This window comes from Dipodomys merriami, unplaced genomic scaffold (genome assembly GCF_024711535.1).
Source record: "Dipodomys merriami isolate MVZ:Mamm:240054 unplaced genomic scaffold, mDipMer1.0.p SCAF_402, whole genome shotgun sequence".
NCBI lineage: Eukaryota > Metazoa > Chordata > Mammalia > Rodentia > Heteromyidae > Dipodomys > Dipodomys merriami.
This window is the reverse complement of record NW_027205627.1, coordinates 740948-747115: the sequence shown is the minus strand read 5'-3', so window position 1 is coordinate 747115 and position 6168 is coordinate 740948.

Sequence of the window (6168 nt, the reverse complement as noted above, 5' to 3'; positions counted from 1 at the left end):
CAGAAAGAATGACATTTCCCCATTTGTTAGGAAATGGAAAGGCTTGGAAAAAATTAAATTAAATGAAGTAAGCCAAGCCCAAAAAACAAAGGTCCATGGTTTCCCTTATTTGCAATATCTAGTATATGTATCAGTCAAGCAGAAAAGGTCAGATAATGTGATGTTTGGAAAATGAACCCTTAGATAAGTATTTAAATGTTTTTTTCATTATCTTGCCCATGTATTTGTAACCCCTCTGTACAATATGTTCACAAAAAATAAATATTAAAATTAATTTTAAAAATGTCATATGTGAAATTTGATGAGGTCAACAAGAGATTATGGGGACAAAATGGCCTTAGAATTACAATTGCAGCATATCACAAAAGTTATGATGACAGGATAGGTTTGTGATGTCACGGGGTGTTATGTGATATTGTGATATGTGGTTATTGTGATATTACAGTGGCAACGTGATGTAAAAAGGGATTGTAATGTCACAATGGTTATGAGTTTATGATTTCTTTATGATATCAACCTACAGGCTGCATTTTAAATAGTATGAAATCACAGAAAAGGCATTCATAATGTGTCTATGATGTCACAGGGAAAATGTGAAGATCTAAATCTATCATATCATTTTAGTTTTGTGATTTCCCAAAGTGATGTCATAATTGTGATGAACTCACAAACTGTTTTTGATGTTAAAATGTCTTGTCTGATTCTCAATTGTCAATATTTCACAGTGGGGATTTGAGTACACAAAGGGAATGTGATGTCACAAAGCTATGTATTTTATCATAGGATATAAGAGGTCATAATAGATTTGCGATGACACAATGTGATCCTGGTGTCAAACCAGCAATGTGATGTCACAATGGGTTTGTGATGTCACACTGGTGATGAGATCATAATGGATTAGTTATGCCACTACTTTTAATATCACAATTATTTGTCCAATTTCAATTGCTACTAGACCACCATGAGGATACAGTAAAAACCAGCAGTGCCCTTATAATCCAAGGGAACATATAGTCATCATGGCCTCTTGGTCTCCACCACCAGAGGGGGTGGCTTCATGCCACTGGAGGGGGCAGGACATGCTGCTAAAGGAGATAGGATGTCAAGCCCAACATGGTGAGCTACCAAGAAGTCATTGGGCATGAACATTTGGGAAGTGATGATTGAAAACTGTTATGCAGAAAACATCGCAGTGGGGGAAGGGCCCAGCCTATATATAGGCTGCAGGTTCAGAGCAACAGAAGGGGAGAGAAAAAGGGGAAAGGCCTGCAAGGAAAGAAGTGATGAGCCAGTAGGAAGGTAAAGACCTGGGAGTAGAGGAAATTGAGGGAGAGCAGGAGGTGAAGGATGGCAGCTGGCCACCTGGATATGGGAGGGCAGGACTGTCAAGAGTAGAGCAGCCTGAAGAGAAGAAGGGAATGGTGGAAGGAGAAAATGAAAAGACCTGAAATTTAGGACAAGTCTGGAGAGAAGGAGGATGAAGAGCACAGAAAAAGCCTTGTCCTTTGAATTGTGGAGTTTTGGAGATCATTATTTTGGGGGATGGTTGTTTGCAGACCAGTTAACAAATGGCTGGGCTTCTGTTTGGAGTTCTGAGGTTTCATGGTTGAGTCTGAATTTAGCTCTGGGCATCCATCCCAGGTCAAGGTCGTCGCTTGTTACAAAACTTATGAGGACAAGGCAGGTTTGTGATGTTACATTGCATTAATGATATCACAATGTCAATATGAGGTCGCAAAGGGATTGTATTGTCACAATGGTGATGTGGTCACAATGTGTTTCTGAAATCAAACTATATGCCACATTTGAGATAGAATGAAATCACAGAATAGGCAAGCACATTGTCTCTATGACCTCACAATGAAAATGTGATGTCATAATGCTATGATGTCATTGTCATTTTGGGATGTCACAATGGGCTGATGTTATCCTAACAACTATGTGATCTCACTCTGGAGATGATGTCACAAAGCATTTGTAATGGTAAAACGGCCTGTTTGATATCAGTTGTCCTTTGCTCACAATGAGGATATAATTACCCAAAGGGACTGTGATGTCACAAACACTATGTGCTTTTTCAAAGGTGCTAAGAGGTCACAACAGGTTTGGTATATCACAAGGTGATCATGATATCACTGTGGAACTATGATGTCACAATGGGTTTGTGATGTCACAGTGGCGATAAGGAAACACTTCGATAGCGATGTCACTATGAATTTGTAATATCACCATTACATGGTGATATTACTAGATCACAATGAAGATAGTTGTTCACATAAGGAGCTAGAAGTCAGAAACGCCATGAATTTTGTAAAATATTATGAGTACATAATAGATTGGTGGAAATGCGTTGGGACAGAGATATCCCATTGGCAATATAAAGTTACCATTACATGAGATAGTATTGTTTTGAAGTCACAAATAGTTGGTAATGCCATATAGGTGATGAGGTCATATAGATTTGTGATTTCAAAATGGGATGGTGATGTCACAATCTCATGCTAGGTCTCTAATTGACAATGAATATATAAGTTCACAAGGGATAATGATGTATCCGAAGGCATATGTTGGCACAAGTGTAATGAGTCTTAACAGGTTTATGATGTCACAATATGACTCAATGTTCATGACATCTGGCAATGTGTTTTCACAGTAGTTGTGATGTCACACTTGATTTCTGATATCACATGTCATACCTGATATATTATGAATTAAACAATTATTAGCTCAGGGAGGCCAGAGATCACACTGGCAGCATGTCAAAACATTTATGAGGATAGGAGAGTTTTGTGATGTCACGGTGGGTTAGTGATATCATAATGGCAATGTGGTGTCATCAAGGTATTGTGATGTCATAATGGTTAGGTTGTCACAATCTATTTCTGATATCAACCCACCTGCCACATTAGCAATAGAATTAAGTCACAGAATAGGCATTCCAATGTATCTGTGACATCACAATGAGTATGTGATGTCATAATGCTATGAAGTCATTGTTGTTTTATGATGTCACAATGGTCTGATGGTGTCATAATGACAATGTAATGTTACACTGGTGATGATGTCACAAAAGTTTTGCGATGTTAAAATGGCATGTCTGATCTCAGCTCAAAATGAGGATATGGGTACACAAAGGACCTGTGATGACACAAAGGCCATGCTTTCAAAGCTTCTGAGGTCATAATAGGTTTGGGATGTCACAATATGATCATGGTGGCACAATGGCAATGTGATATCACAATGAGTTTGTGATGTCACCGCAGTGATGAGGTCACAATGCATTAGTGATATCTCATCAAGTTTTAATATAACAATGACATATACAACTTCAATTTCTTCTAATTCATTATTAGGATACTGTAATAACCAGTGTTGCCAGAATTATCTGTGGGAGCCTATAATCATTGTAAATTCTTGGCCTGGCCCACAGGAGAATGTGGGAAATGCCGCCAAAGGTGGAGGTGTCAGGCCTCACATGGTGAGCTGTCAAGAAGTGATTGAGCATTGGGCAGATTGGGAAGAGACGATTAAAAATTGTTAGGCAGGAGACCCGTTAGAGTGAGGAGGGGTACAAGCTATATATAGGTTGCATTTTCAGAGCATTGGAAGTGGGGATAAAAATAGGAGCTACCTGGATGGAAGAAAGTGATGAGACAACAGGAAGGAAAAAACCTGAGAAGAGAGGAAGATGAAGGAGAGCAGAAGTTCGGCAAGTGGTCACTGGGTCAGAGTAGAGCAGGCCTGTGGAGACTGGAGAGACCTAAAGAGAATAAGAAAATGGTGGAAGGGAAAAAGGGAACGACCAGGAAGGAAGGACAGGTCTGTAGTGAAGGAGGGAGGAATGAAAAAGTAAAAAGCCTTGCCCATTGAGGTTTGGAGATTCGGAGATCATAATTTTTTGGCCCGTGGTATGCAGACCAATTAAGAAAGGGTGGGACTGCCCATTGGAGGTCTCAGGTTTGGTGGTCAAGCCTGCTTTTGGACCTGGCTCTCCAGGCCAGCATAAGGTAATCACAGTCATCTTGCTATTGTAAATTGTTTTATTATATTAAATGTGACTACATGGTTTGTCTCCTTGTCTTAGATGTCATAAGTAGACGAGTTCACAGAAAGAGCTTTAAGTCTCAAATGCCACGAATTTTCTATGATGTGATGTGGCCATATAGGTTTGTAAAAACACAATGGGACAGTGATATCACAACGACAATACAATATCAAAATAATGCTTTGATACTAGAATTATTTCTTGATGCCATTCTCGTGATGAGGTCACAATAAGTTTGTGATGTCACAATGGGTTCATGATGTCAGATGGCCGATCTCAATGGTCATTATTTGGAAATGAATATATGAGTTCAAAATGGGACTGTAATGTCTCCAAAGGCATGTGCTGTCACAAATGTGATGCCGTTCTCACAGGTTTGTGATGTCACAATGTGACAAAATAGCCATGATATCTGGCAGTATGAAGTCACAGGGGATTTCTGATATCACATGTCCTATCAGAAATATGAGATTGAAAACAGATTATGAGCTCACAAAGGGTCTAACATATGACAATGTCACAAAAATTATAAGGACAGGACTGGTTTCTAATGGCACAGCAAGTTAATGATGTCACAATGGCAATGTGATGTCACAAAGTATTGTGATATCACAATGGTTATATGGTCAAATGGGTTTCTGAAATAGAATGAATTCACAGAATAAGCCATCACACTGTTATGTCTATGACATAACGATGTCACTGTGATTTATCATGCTATGATGCCATTGTCATTTGGTGATGTCACAATGAGCTGATGGTGTCATAATGACAATCTGCTGATTTATGATGTTACAACGGTTATGAGGTCACATTATGTTTCTGATATCAAAACACATGTCAAATTTTAAATAGAATGACAAAGCCTGGCACGGGTGGCTCATGCCTGTAATCCCAGCTACTCAGGAGGCTGAGATCTGAGGATTGCAGTTCAAAGTCACCTAATGCTGGAAAGTCCCTGAGCCTCTTATCTTCAATAAAAACCATTAGAAAATGAGAAGTGGTGCTGTGCCTCGAGTGATAGTGTGCTCGCCTAGAGCTGTAGAGTAGGGACAGCACCCAAGCCCAGAGTTCAAGTCCCATGACCAACTACAACAACAAAAAAGAATAAAAACAGGCATTCACAATCTGTTTATAACATCACAATGACAATGTGATCTCATAATACTACCTTGTCATATTTTTCTTTTTACTTTTTTTTTTTTTTTGGGTCCAGTCGTGGGGCCTGAACTCTGGGCCGGGGCACTGTCCCTCAGCTCTTCAGCTCAAGGCTAGCACTCTACCACTTGAGCCACAGCGCCACTTCTGGCTTTTTTCTTTTTGCTTATGTGGTGCTGAGGAATCGAACCCAGGGCCTTGAACATGCAAGGCAAGCGCTCTACCACTGAGCCACCTTCCCAGCCCCCTTGTCATAGTTTTCTGATGTCAAAATAGTTGATGCTGTTATAATGAGAATGTTATGTCACACTGGTGCTGTCACAAAGTGTTCATGATGTTAAAATGGCATGTCTGATATCAATTGTCAGTTCATAATGAGGGTATAATTACACAAAGGGACTGTGATGTCAAAAAGGCCATGTGTTTTTCAAAGGTGCTAAGAGGTCCTAATAAGTTTGGGATTTTACAATGTGATAGTGATGTCAAATATCTATGAAAGCTCACAATGGGTTTGTGATGTCACACTGGTGATGAAATCAAAGTTCTGTGAAGTCACATCTCACAATCACATGCCCAATTTCAGTTGCTACTATTTCACAATGAGTATAAGAGTTCACAGAAGAAGACAAATATAAAAGGCCCTGAATTTTCTAAAATGCTATGAAGACATACTAGCTTATTGAAAACACAATGAAACAGTGATATCACTATGGCAATGTGATGTTGCAATATGATTACTTAAAAATGTTTTGATACCACAATTGGTGATGCCACACTAGTAATGAGTTTATAAGAGGTGATGTCCCAATGGGTTGGTGACATCAAAATGACAAATATGTGATCTCAATTGTCAACTCATAATGAGTATATGTGATTACAAAGGGACAGTGATGTCTCCAAAGGCATGCGTTGTCTCTAAAGTGATGAAGTCCTAATGTGAGTGTTATCAGAATGTGACAAATGCT